Here is a 14,345-nt window from a genome sequence, read left to right as displayed (position 1 = left end):
TAGCATTTCTCTTTACCAATTCAGTTGAGAAGATTTATAATCTTTTACTTGAAGGCTCAAAGATTACTGGCCTGGGATATAGAGGCAACAAGCTCAGCAGTATGGTGCGCGGCACATCAGACCTTTAGGGTGATGCCTCACATTTTCCTTGTTACTGGTTTCATCTAGTGGTGTCCCAAGAAGGCGAAACTGTGTTGGACAATGTCATCGTCAGTGAGAGACGTTCCAAGAGGACAGGGAAATGCTGTGTCTTGCACTGCGTCAGGCTTGTGGTACCGAGTTGAACCATCATAATTTTGTTGACAGAAATCTCTAATTTTACAGCTTGCTTTCCTGTTCTGGTACAAAGCATAGAGCAGACCTGCCTTGAAGGTGTGACTGCTGTGTCAGTGTGCTCATACCTTTATCCTGGTAACTTATTCTTCAGGGTAAATAGTTCTAAATTTCCCCAGAGATGCCAGAACACAGAAGGACTTTAGCTGGCACTTCAGGGAATACAGGTATAAATCCATGGCAAGCTGATTTGCAATCCATAATCATAAAGGTTTGAAAATTGAAATAGTTGAAGTTGGTTCCTGTACTGGTAAGGAAAAACAAGCAGGTGATGTCTTTTGTTATCGGTGGTATATGCAAGACCCATCTCCAGAAGTGTACAATGCTATTATCCTGATTGGGAACCCATCATCACTGCGCCAGAATAAGCTCTATTGTATTCCCAAAATGAAGTCACAGATTTCCCACCCTCTAACTGCCCTGGCATTGCGTTAAATAAAAACAGCATGACGCAATCCACAGTTCACTCAGTGACGTAAATCACCAGGCAGATTAGTAAGTGCATGAAAGGAAAGGACTGGGACGGGACAGGGTTGCTCTGAAGCAGTCGTCGGAGGTTTCCGTCTCCCCGGCTGCTGCAAAGCCGGTTCCACAGCATACGCTCTCCTTTTGCAAACTGCCTTCGTTATCTGTGAGGTGGAGCGTCAGCTCGCTCCCAAACTGCCACGGATGGATCCCTCCTGACAGCCTCATCCGAGGAGTGAGCGGGGAAGGTGGCTGCGCTTAAAAGAAAGGGGCTTTAGAGAGGGGAATCCGGAATTGTTTCATTATGTTGATATCACAGGACTATATTTGCATAAATGTGTCTGTTTGTTCAAATGCATATTTATGTGGTATTAAAGAAAAGGGGTTTGGATTTAATACTGCAGGAAGTGACAAATGTCAGCATTCATTATAATTTAAAATTTACTTTATTTGCAAATATCCTCTGTTGCAAACTCATACCAGATTTTGTGTTCGCTATGTCAAGGACAAACTCTAGCTGAATAATACTGTATCGTTTTATAGACCTTCTGTAGAATTAAATTAATGATAGGAGCTCTTCACGTAGTCAACATGTAGTTCAACGTTCTTCATAAAAAACAAAGCATAAACCCAAAAGAATAGCCTGCTTAAAACAGCTTTGCATGCAGGGTGGTGTAGGTTAAGATGAAGACACTAACAGGGATAGTGCATAAACTTGCTTTTGTATACGCAGGCCACCTCGTCTGGAAACTGGAATAATCCAGGCGCTGGTGCTGCCTGCGGTTCAGCACAGCCGCTCCTTCCTCTCAGGGCTGCGCTGAATCTTTTGTGCTACGCAGATAAACCTCAGGTGAAGATCTGAGGGGATTTAATACCTGTCAGCAAGTTCCCTGGGTTTTTAAAACCCTGGGAAGTGTAAGAAGATCCTGTTGTCTAGATAGTCAGTGGAGCTGTGCTGCCGGGAGATCTAGGTCCTGACCTTGATCCCCTTACGGGGAGATGGTACCTCGTCCCCTGACTTCGGGGATCACTTGTGACCATCTCCCAGGTGCTGTTTCGGGGGGTCACGTTGCCGTGGGATTTGCTCGTGCTCTGGGGGAGACGGCGTTGAGGGTGCAGAGGTTTTGGGGTTGCTTTCCTGGTGCCTGGTGTGGCTGTGCCTCCTTGGGGACATTTCACGCAAAAGGAATGATTAACCAGGCTGCCAGATGATCGCTGTGATAACAGGGTTTGGAAGGAGCCTCCTGAAGAAGCAACAAGCAGCAGTAATTTTACTGACTCATGGCTGCGGCGTAGTTAGTAGCTCCTTGATCTATCTATTTAAAACATTTGAGTGGTCAAGAGCTGTGTGTCTGAAGGCACGGAGTGAACAGTCCTCTCTAATGAGGAGCACGGCGGACGGGAGGTTTCACAAGGGAGAGAGGTATTACCAAGATCGGGTACTTCAAGTATGAAATCTATTTAAATGGGTCCAAATACGCGTGGCCCGAGCGAGGCGTGTAATTAGGCTGTGTCTTTGCAAAAGCCGCCAGGCGCGGCGATGGTGCTGTGCCATTGTAACACCGCGGGGACGGGGAGGAAGAGGTGGGAGAGCAAGCTCGGGAGCATCCTGCTGCTGCCACGCGAGCAGGTTGACGAGGTGCTTGGGATGCCAATCAAAACTCACGCTAATCAGAAAACCCGTGCCAGAAGCAACAGAAATGCAACAGTAGTGGGAGCAATCTTTTTCCTTAGTTGAATGGAAATCAAGGAGGCTGTGGATTACCTGTTCTTCCCAACTCGGAGGGCATACTCGGCGTACCCTGCAGGGGCACGGGGAGGATGGAGGAGAGGGCTTTAAGTGCTAAGGCATGGTTTACCTCATTTTCCAGTTAGCTAAAACAGGTGGTGCCCATCAGGAGGAGTTGTGCTCTGCTTAAAGCATTGTCCATTTAATTTCTGTCTTCAGGCTTTGGTCCTGCTCAGGGTTTGGATGCCGTGTGGATGGGCTCAGAGCAGACATCAGAACCCAGCAAGGCTGCGGCGAGACTTGGCAGAAGCCCATCCGTGTGCGCGCAGCCTTGCTACCCCCCTGCTCTCAAACCAGGAGCCCCGCATGCAAGTAAACACCTAAACGAGGTAGTGGCACAGGAGCTCTGTAGCCTGGTGCAGACGGGGGAGCACAGTGGGTGCACGTGTAGCTCCAGGTATTTTTTAGTCCTGGCTTCTTCCTGCTGCCTGGGCTGTGAGGAGACGGTGCAGCGCTGGCTGCGGTTTGCTGGTGGAGAGCTTCGCTGGCTGCGGGGATTTCAGAGCGGGGAGAGGGGTCGGAGCAGGGGTCCCACGTTCCCTCTCCGTGGCCCCGTAGGACCACGTGCATCTGCTGGGGCAGGAGTAGCCCTGGAGCGGAGGCAGTTAGCCAAAGTTTGAGGCACACCAGCGATAAGCATTCAGTATTAGCTCTCGGGCAGTCGTCTTGTATCTCATAATTGGTGTATTTTGGCAGAAAAGATTTAGTCTGTAGGTACCGGCACATTTATTATCTTCGGCCTTGAATCTGTAGCAGCTAATTATCCTAAATTCAGTGTTTTATCCAAACTTGTTTCTTATTCAGCCGAGATCTTAGGAATTGTGAGGATGAGTAGAAAGTGCTATCCTTGCTTAGTTTTCAAATACGCTTTAGTATCTAAAGACTTTGCTTGATCCTTTGAGTTAATAATTCTTCACAAAGTGACTTTTATTATGAGTACTTCAAGCGAGTTTGAATATGTCATTGTGGCAGGAGATGAAGATTTGAAACATGCTCTGCAGTCTGTGGGATTAATAAATTAGTGGAATGGTCTAATTATGGAAAATCTGAAGGACAATTTCAGATTATTAATGAAACTACTGAATACTTGAATTTCAAAGATTAATTCATCTTTGATTTTTTAAAAGATTTATCTGTACCAGAAGGTTAATTGCTATCTGTAAGAAATATATATATTGAAGTCGTTAGCAAAAGACCACTTGAATGCCTCCTAACAGATAAATGAAAGATCTAGTATGCATTTATTCATCTTTTTCTCTCCAAAAATCACCCATTTTCACAGATGAGTACAGTGGCTGCTTTGCTTGTGGAGACTTTGGTGCTCACTCACGGGTGCAACCCAAATGGTATAAGGGAGGGGATGCCCGGCTCTGCAAACCCGTACGTCTGCTACCTTCACCTCTTTCCTCTGCCTTTCCGTGGCTCCCTTGTCCAGCTCCATCTCAGAAATAAGGATTTCTGCTCGGCAAGGCTGATTCTGAGCACAGTTCTGCGTATTTGCACAAACTAGACCTGTTGTGTTGCACAGAGCAGCCTGTCAGTAATAGAGTATCTTAATCTACAAACTAATTAGTTTAGATGATGATGTTCTCAAGCATTTGGGAGGACTGGAGAAGAAATACTGTAGAAAAGCATGTCCCTGTCCCCTTTCTGTGTGTACTAAAGACATGGGAAAAAAAAGGATTAAAGCTCTTGTACCAGTGTGCTGATATGATTATATATACTGAAGTTTCTTCTGAAGACTTTTAGTTGCGGTGTCGTATTTGTTAAAAGGCTATCATCACCTTGACTGAACAAAAAAGCAGAATAAATTTTAATCCACTTTAACATAGGAAGCACAACACTTGCAGCAGTCTCTTTATCTTCTCCTTCTTTTGCTGAAGACTTTTTTGAAATATTCATTTCTTTAATTCTTCTGTCTCCGTGATCCTCGAGTGCTGTGCAGACATCTGTTACGTAAGGTTGAGAACATCTGCATGCAGCAGGGACAGCCTAGATGCACAAGCCGCAGGAGCTGAATTTCCTCAGAAACAGAAGGAACATCAAAAAACATTCTTTGTCAGGGCAAAGAAGAGACCCCTGAAGTTGTGAACCCTTCTCCTTACCCTCATAAGTGGAATTTTTCTCCAGCGCTGATGCTGAACAGTATTTCTTTTCTATCCCTCCATTTAAATTTGAATTTCCTTTTTATCATGTTTTTCCCGGCTTTAGATTTGCCCGTAAAAGCCCTGTGTATACACACAGATACAGACCTACGTCAGACCCATTGCCCTTATGTCTAACAAGTGGCACTCCACCTAAATCAGATGAACCACTTTTTTGCATGCCATTATAATCTGTGCCTTAACTTATTATATATCTCCTGATGCATTGGTTTATACACAAGTTAGCTACATATGATTATTTCCTACAGCAAATATTTTCTATGCATTTGTGTAATTGGTAGCAAAGACTGTCTTAAACCTCTTTAGCCACCTGAATGTAAAAATATGACAGTTTTTCCTAAAGCCTTGGTAATTGTTTTCTACCCTGACTTGTGTTTCTAGAAAGAGCTGAATCTTTTGACTTGGGTTTTTGGTGACCTGAACCATCTCATGATGCTTCCTGTGAAATCCTCGAAGTGTGGTGTGTCACGATATGGTGCTGTAATTCAGTACTTCTCTTCCATGGAAGCTGACGCTATTAAAAGCCAAGAGCTGTGATATCATCGCTCCGTGATTCACAAAGCATTTTTGTAGGCTCCTGTAGGTCTGTTCAACTGCCTGCTATGATCCTGAATCTGCATTTTTGCAATAGAACTTAATTTTTATGCTGTCTGTTGGGAATACCATTAGCACGAATTAGTGCTGGATAACATGAGAGAGTTAAAACATTGCTATGAGGGAATTGTACGACTGTCTGTTTTAAGAAAGGAAAGAGAACTATGCTGTCTCAAATACCTCAAATAGAGTACTGACTCCTATTGCCAAGTAGAAAATGCTGATTTTTTTTTTTTTTGTGTCTTAAATTGTGATGTTAATGAAACATCTCTCTTTTTTCTTGAGCCATTAAAGCCCTACTGAATGGGTTTAGAACACTCATTACAAGGAGCAGTTCTTTTAACCCAAGGTTAAAACCCAAGCCCCAAAATGAGAAAAAAAGGTGAAAAAAGTTAGTGACATCACTGTGATACACTGTGGTGGGCAAAGATTGCATTGGCTATACTAATAAATAACAATACTTACAATTTATTAGTGAAACTTTGCACAACATACTGGCAATGAGTGATACCACACATCATCCAATGATGCCCAAAATTTATGACCTATGATTTCTATTCTTAGTGGCAGCTAACAGAACCCAACTTTTAACTGAGTCACTGCTCAGATATTCATCTGAGTGAGTCATTGTTCGGGAAGAAGATGGGCTAAGGTGTTATGCTGTGACGCCTGTTTGGTTATTTAGCTGAAGGAATAGTGTTTTGCAAACTGTGTTCAGTGGATCTCCCTCTGCCATCACCCAAGGGGCAGAAGCCTTCTACAGCATTTCAGTTGGAGCAAACAGCTGAGCGTACGTGTTGACAAATTGGTCTATAAATATGTTTTTGAGATGCAGTCCAAACAGTCATCCTAAGAAACCCAGACATTGTCAAAGTGGTGTTTAGCGTGTGCCTCGGGTGCTTGTTGCTTCAGGGGCCAACAGCTCTGGGGAGGGTCACAGACCCCAGTGCTTTTATGGAGTTTGAGGGTATAGAGCATGGTTCAAGGCTTGCGGGGTTTTCCCAGCGAATTACTGGTCCTGCAGACCTCTCCCTTTGGTGCTTTTCCGCCTGGCGGGCGGCTCAGTGTCTGCAGGAGGGGACGGAGGTCTCGGGGGGATGGAGAGGCTGCGGCGCCGGGCTGTGCCCTTGTCTTTGATTGTGTTAAATGATTAGATTTTCTGATGGGAATGGCCTTTGTTCATTTGCTTGAGATCCTGTTGTCTGGATCAAATACAGCAAAAATAAATATATAAATCACTCATGAAATAAAGTCATTTATATCTGAGCACTTCAAGTGGTTTCCATTTTTCTTTCTATTTTTCTCAAATATTCATGCATCTGTCCCTTCTGGTGTTCGGTGATGTTATGTTAAATAACAATGTTATGAAATCTATTCTGTTCCTTCCTGTATTTTGTCAAATAACGAATGTTTTGTCGTTTCAGAAGAAAGTCAAGAAAAATCACTTTCTAAAGTTGTACCAACTTGTGTGCTGCAGTCTGTCAGGTTTAATAGGTTTAATAGGATTTTCTTTTAATTGTAACTGATCTAGTAGAAGATGCACTGGACTTGATCCTCAAGGGTGTTTTGGGTTGCATTTAGAGTTCAACAGTATACTTCTGATAGAGGGAAAGAAAACACAAATTGTGTCTCTGCAAAGTAAATCTGTTACCCTGTGTGCATGGTGTATGCTGCTGTGGCTTTCTTTAGTAACTCGTGAGAAGAGACGTCGTTGAGAGGAGTGAATGGGTGATATCCTTAAGGTGATGACTGGACTTCTGACTTCCCTGTGATACTGCGTAAAACTCATTAGGTGCCTGGCTTAGCTGTTGAGAAACCCTCTAGGCACCTGCCTGTATTTTTAGGTTATCAAAACCTCGTGAATGCAATCTTCATCTCTCTCGCGAGGCATCTTCCTACCTAAGACGTAACAGATGTCCTAAGGTAGTTGGCCCTGCTCCCTGTGCAGTAATGAAGAGTGATGAGATCTGAGTTGCCCTTTACCTATTCCTGTCTCTTGACTGCACAGGGAGAGTAGACACCAAATACAAGCATGTCATTAAAGAATTTGAATTAAAAAAAAAAAATAAATCCAGTCTTGGTATGTATGTGATATATGTATTTTCCTATCTTTTGTCATCGTTTGAAGATAAATACCTGCTGTAGACTTACAGCGTTCTTATGATCTTACTCATGAAAGCAGTGAAGATAATGGGCATTAGGAACACACGGTTCGGGTACGTACCTGGTAGCACTGCAGCATCAGAAACCCGTCTGCCTGAATAGTGTTAGAATTCTGTGATGGAACTAGCAGGGATCTGAGTAATTCCTCCTTCTCAGATAGAGTCATGAAAAATCAATAAAACAGAGTTTGGGGAGAAGGAAAGAGGTAAAGATGACAGTATGATTACCTTTGCGTCCACTTACATGAAATCTGAGACCAGTTCCACGCTGATACATGCAGAAACTTGCACTCTGTCCTCCTGAATGACCTCATGCAGCTGGTGTCTTGGTGAAGCTGCTGTCACAGTTACAGCAGAAGTCACTTCAATGATAAATATCTGCCTTTTTATGGCATTTACTGAACATTTGGAGATAGCCTTTCAAGGACAGAATAAAATCCAAATAGGTGAATCTTGTTACTAAACAAATAACCACCAGCATCCTTTAAAAATGTGACCCCAAATTTAATAAAACATTGCTTTTGTGGTTATGTGAAAAGTATCATGTGGATTAGCCTAAAACAAGTGATTGGTTAAGTCCTCATTACTTCAAGGCAGAGACATGTATTTTGAGCCTTTATTTTTACGAGTGAAGTTGGACACCCCTGGGGAATGTGCCTGCGTTTTGCAGTGTGCGTGGCCCATGATGCAGAAGCAAAGAGGTCGGTTTGATGCAGATTCAGTAAGTTGTTCATCCCCGTCTCGGTTTGTTTTCATTTGTTCTTTGGAGGGTTTTCTGCGTCTCAAGGGTAATACATTCCTCTTGGTAACGGTAGCCGTATGGAGCAGAAGAGGAGAAGCAAGAGCAGTCGTGTTTGTTCTGCATCCATCTTCTCCTGGGAAAAATAGAAATTTGCTAAAAAGTGGCGGTGGAAATACTCGGGGAAGGGACAAAAAGAATGTTAATGTGCATTAGGAAGCTTGAGGAGAAGGTCTTAGTGAAGTGCAAAAGCTGATGTTGTTTTGGAGGGGAGTAAGGGGAAAGGAGGGACTTCAGATTTACTGGAAAATAAAAGGAAGGAGCGAGTCTGTGGAAACAGCAGGACAGGTATGAGTATTAGGAGAAGGAGAGGTGAAAAGCCATAAGATGAAGGTTGATGGAAGTGGCTGGGGTTGGAAAGATTGAGCCACAGCAGGAAAAAAAGTCTATGGATAAGGAAGGCTTACCACAGAGAGTGGGCTGGAACATCATGGCTGTTTCACGCAAAAAAAGACAGTAATTTCAGAAACAGAATTGACTTTGATTGTGAAAACTTAAAACTTTTGGAAGGTAAGACAGAGATTCTTTCCCAAGTCTGTTGTCTCTGTCGAGGGACAGTGAAACCAGACTATCTAGATGATTGTATCTGAGTGCCTTTGCTCCTCACTATGCCTTTTTCCTGCCTCCCAGCTTAGCCAGGGGAGAACTGGAGCCTGTGAATCCCAGCTCCCATTTCGCCTCCGCCTACAGTGCCTATTCCAGTGTGTGGTGCGAAGTGTCTTGTCAGTTTTCCTGAAGGAATAAAATGAATTTCATAAAAACCTTCTGCAGAGGAAGCCCCTGCTGTCATTTTGACTTTCCTCATGGAAAATAGAAATATTGTGATTACACTGAGATTTTCCCATGGGATACGTCTGTTTTGCAAAGTAGGATGAATTTGTTGGAACGTCATTTGGGACCAGCTCTAAATGCATTTCTGCATCTGAAGGGTAATATATAATCGAATGCAGTAAGTTATTCCAGTTTCTGTCACTGAAATCCTGCATCCCAGGAGAAAATACAAAATATTGCCTCATCTTGTACCTTCCATACTTCACAGTCCCTTTTTCACTTTGTGCTAATGCAGAGAACAGCTTTCATAGCCATGGGGGAGTAGCAGCACATAAATAATTCTAAGATGCCTCTTCCATCATGTGCCCTCCCCTGCCTTCTTCATTCCTTATCCTTCCTCAGACAACAGAGGATGACAAATGTCCTGAACCCTTCACACTCTTGGAAGATGGCTTTCACGCATTGCTAGTGATCTTCCAGGCATGCCAAAAATATTCCCTGGTCTGCCTGCAAAGCTACCTAAGCCTTCCTCAGCCCAGCTTCCTTCTGTAGAGAAAAGATCAATGAGAAGAGAAAGTCGCCCCAACCAGGTATATGTACTCTGCTTTGCAAAATCGTAGCAGGTAGTAAATTATGATCAATGGAGTTTATACTCTTCCTTATGCGTTCTTAGGAAAGTTATTTATCAAGGCAGTGGTTGAAATACCCAGAGTATTTGCTCTAGTATATTCAACAAGATATCTGAGCTGAAAATATGAACTGCAATATGGCATTTTAAGTGGTTTACACATATAGCTAGGATGTTGGGAAGATACATACACACAGTTTATATTGCAGGCTCTTCTGTTTCCTTTCCCTTTGGTGTTTCAAGATTCAGACGTTTTCAATCTGTAAGGAATCAAGAGGCCACTAGGTTGCTCTCAGAATGGAAATGCCATAGTAATGGCGTATTTTAACATTTTACTGGTGTTCATTATTTAAGCAGAAACCTCATGCTGACAGTACCCCTCGCTGTTTCCGGGCAGGTGCCTTGGCTGGTGCTGTATGATGCAATGCTGCAGGTGCTTACATCAGCAGATGTAACCTGACAGGCCAGCAGCAAATCGCCCTGTGCCAATCACGGTGCTTTCCCTGTTCACATCATTTTTGGCCTGTTAACAACAGAAAGTTGGTGAAAAAGCACTTTATTCAATTATTTTATTGTCAAAAAAAGACTTAACGTGTACTTCATTGCGTAAACGTGGAGATGAAACAGGTTAAACTTCGGGTAGTAGAAAGGCAACTCAAACGTGCGGATGTTCATTTGGAATTTGGATTGGATTTTGTGCCGACACAGGATGCTGCAGTACGCACAGAGGCCGTCTCCCTGCTCAGGCTGAACGGCAGCGCTTCGCGCGTTGCTGTTTGTTCGGGAGAGCCCAAGTGCGACAGAGAGAGCAGGCATCCACAGCCTATGTTTGTTTTTAAAATAAGATGTTTTGCTTATAGGTGGACACAGGCCTTGTCTTTGCCGCTCGCGGAACGTGTCGCGCTTGCAGGCGAGGCGGCTGCGGCGCGGGCCCCGCGGGCGCTCCCGCTCCTCGCCCCAGCGAGCTTGCCGCGCTCCCTCAGCAGCCGCGTCCCGGTGCAGGAGCCGAAAGAGCCGGAGAAGAGCGGCTCAGCTCGCGGCGCTGCTGGGCTCCCCCGCCCAAGGCAGGGAGCAACTCTGATCCCCGGTCCCCGCTTTCCGGCGCGTCCGTGCGGCCCAGTGCCGCGTCCCGAGAGCGAGCGCCACGTTCTTACGGGAAGGCGCTGGCTGGGCCGGTCTCCGGGCGCCAGCACGCTCCTGCCGGCGGCCCGGCTCTGAGGTAAGGGACAGCGGCTTCCCGTGAAAAACAGAAGGTGGAAGTGTTTCAGGTAGCTGCTTTACAGTGGCAGATTCTATCCAGGTGCAAAAATTCTGGAAGTGGCTAGCTCAGGTTACGATCAAGCAAACGCTCTCTTTACACGTTAGTTAAAGATAAATTAGAAATTAATTCCCTGAATGTATTTTGTTTCTCCCCTCAATTTCACTAATCCACATGTCTAACCGACCCTTTAATTAACTCTCAGTTTATCTTATATTTGTATTTTGTTCCCTTTCCATCTTCATTTTTTTTTCCCCCCTCAAATCACTTTGCTCTCCTTCCGCACAAGTACCCCCAGCGCTGTCCTTTGGTCCCCCTGCTTCTTCGGGACCCCCGAGGCAGGACCGACGCTGCGTGGGGCGGAGGGGAGGGGAGGCAGCTGTGCTTCTGCAGAGCTTTAACATCTGCCGCCGCTTCCCCCCGGAGGAGGAGCAGGTCTCCCCTCGCTGCCTCTGCCCGTCTGGGGCGAGCCAACAGTAGTTCCCTTCAGCCGGTGAAATTCTGGCTCTGCTGTAAAATGGCGTCTGCTCTAACTAAACCCCTGCGCCGTGGCATCGGCGCATCACTGCGTCAGTGAAAAGGCCGTTTTGAAGCGAGCAGGCCCAAGCCCCCCGTACTCTCAAGATGTGACTGCGCTCAGTGATGATCATTTCTAATGCCTCTGCCTCCTCAAGACGAAGGCCCATGTTGAGCTGCGTAGATCAGAGCTTTCTAGGAGAGATGTTCTCTGGTTAAGTTCTACATGGGCAAGTCGGGAAGCTGACTGTGAGCTTGCAATGCAGTAATCCCAAATATAGCAGCTTTTCTGCTTAAAAAATGAAGGATTTCACTTAAATGATCATGTTTTAAGAAGAGCGCAGGGTGTAGATGTGAAACAGCAGGAGGCTTTTTTTGACAGCTTTTCATTGACTTTCCATTACTGTTCACATATTTCTTTTAAAGCAAATTTTATATTCAAGCAAAAGGAAGTCTAGACAGATTGTCTAAAAACTTTTATTGGCTAATTAAGATTATACTGCTCGGTATATCTGGATAACACGTGGACTCTGGTTAAGAAACGGCCTTCATTTTTGCAGCGCGTGCCTTTTGCCAAGCTTTCTTTTATATTCCTTGGGAAGGCTTTTTTAATACATGACTATTTCAATGTCAAAACCAATGCCACTTGAAGTCTTACATTTGGACATCTGAATCTATACAAAGGAAGCTGAGTGCCTTTTTTTTTCCCAAGGTACTGAGCATTTGTGGTTTCCATTCGAAGTGACTGGAGATGCAACTGCTCTGTACGTACAGAAATCAATCCAGCCTTAAATAGTTGTGTGTCAACGTTGTGGCCTCAGTATTCATGCAAGGTGGGAGACTGACAGCCCTGAAAAACGCAGTTCTGGCGCCGTCGTGCAGTAACCTGGGGACGTGTCTTATCAGGGACAAAATCCCAGGAGGGGTCGTGCTCCCAGAGTAATACCGTTGGCTTTGGCACATAACTCATCTCTGGTCTGAGCCAGCTGGTTTATCAAAGAAGAGCGTTTATTTGAAGGTTGGGATGAGGCATGTTTTCTTTGGACAATTGTGTATTGAAATTGGTTTTATTTTGCCAGCTCAAAGTGAGTGATAAGAACAGTGTCCCATTTACCCCGAGCCAGGATGAATTTCAGCTTGGATATTCCCCGATTCGAGTTTTTACCTCTTAGTAATTCCCTGAACCGGTTCCCTGAACCGGTCCAACTAGATTTGGAGGGGGGAGGGGATAAAACCGGGCTTACTAGAGTTGAACCTAGGGGTAGGTTCAACGTGCCAGAGTTGAAATCGATAGCCCAGCTCAGGTGTATCTACACCAATGCACGCAGCATGGACACCAAACAGGAGGAGCTGGAAGCCATTGTGCAGCGCGACAGCTATGACGTAGTTGCCATCACAGAAACATGGTGGGATGCTTCTCATGACTGGAGTGCTGCAATGGATGGCTATAAGCTCTTCCGAAGGGATAGGCAGGGAAGGAGAGGCGGTGGGGTGGCTCTGTATGTTAGGGAGTGTTTTGATTGCATAGAAATCAAAGATTGTGAAGACCAAGTAGAGTGCTTGTGGGTAAGGATGAGGGGGAAGGCCAGTGAGGCAGATATCCTGCTGGGAGTCTGTTACAGGCCACCCAACCAGGATGAAGAGACGGATGAGACATTCTATAAGCGACTGGCGGAGGTCTCGCATTCGCTGGCCCTTGTTCTTGTGGGGGACTTCAACCTACCGGACATCTGCTGGAAGTATAACACGGCAGAGAGGAAACAATCTGGGAGGTTCCTGGAGTGTGTGGAGGATAACTTCCTGACACAGCTGGTGAGTGAGCCCACCAGGGGAGGTGCCTGGCTGGACCTGCTGTTTACAAACAGAGAAGGATTGGTGAGAGATGTGGTGGTCGGAGGCCGTCTTGGGCTTAGCGATCACGACATGATAGAATTCTCAGTTGTGAGTGAAGTAAGGAGAGGGGTCGGCAAAACTGCTATCATGGACTTCTGGAGGGCAGACTTTGGCCTGTTCGGGTCACTGGTTGAGAGAGTCCCTTGGGAGACAGTCCTGCAGGACAAAGGGGTCCAGGAAGGCTGGACAGTCTTCAAGAAGGAAATCTTAAAGGCGCAGGAGCAGGCGGTCCCCATGTGCAGTAAGAAGAGCTGGCGGGGAAGGCGACCAGCCTGGCTGAACAGGGAGATTTTGCTGGGACTCAGGGAAGAGAGGAGAGTTTATCACCTCTGGAAGAAGGGGCAGGCAACTCACAAAGAGTACAAGGATCTCGTTAGGTCAAGCAGGGACAAAATTAGAAAGGCAAAAGCCCAGCTAGAGCTCAGTCTGGCCACAGTTGTAAAGGATAATAAAAAATGTTTTTACAAATATATTAACAACAAAAAGAGAGGCAAGGAGAATCTCCATCCCTTACTGGATATGGCGGGGAACATCGTCTCCAAGGATGAGGACAAGACTGAGGTACTTAATGCCTCTTTGCCTCAGTCTTTAATAGCCAGTCCAGGTATCCACAGGTTATTCAGCCCCCTGAGCTGGAAGATGGGGATGGAGAGCACAATGTACTCCTCATAATCCAGGAGGAAGCAGTCAAGGACATGCTAAACCACCTGGACACACACAAGTCTATGGGGCCTGATGGGATCCACCCGAGTACTGAGAGAGCTGGCAGAGGAGCTTGCCAGGCCACTCCATCATTTATCAGCAGTCCTGGTTAACAGGGGAGGTCCCAGAAGACTGGAGGCTTGCCAATGTGATACCCATCTACAAGAAAGGCCGGAAGGAGGATCCTGGGAACTACAGGCCTGTCAGCCTGACCTCTGTACCGGGGAAGATTATGGAGCGGTTGGTCTTGAGAGTGCTCACAGGGCACCT

At 45.5% G+C, this 14,345-nt stretch overlaps 1 protein-coding gene across 2 annotated transcripts in view; it reads left to right on the top strand.

Annotated features, from left to right (window-relative positions):
• The window catches only part of GRM7 (glutamate metabotropic receptor 7), a gene marked incomplete at its 3' end in the record, with an annotated part of 304,230 nt that overhangs the window by 103,098 nt on the left and 186,787 nt on the right, over positions 1–14,345 (top strand). The gene's annotated exons all lie outside the window — the stretch shown is intronic.

Source organism: Phaethon aethereus (genome assembly GCF_964289735.1).
Source record: "Phaethon aethereus genome assembly, chromosome: 11".
NCBI lineage: Eukaryota > Metazoa > Chordata > Aves > Phaethontiformes > Phaethontidae > Phaethon > Phaethon aethereus.
Note: the sequence above shows the minus strand (reverse complement) of the source record. Positions and strands in the feature narration are given on the sequence as shown.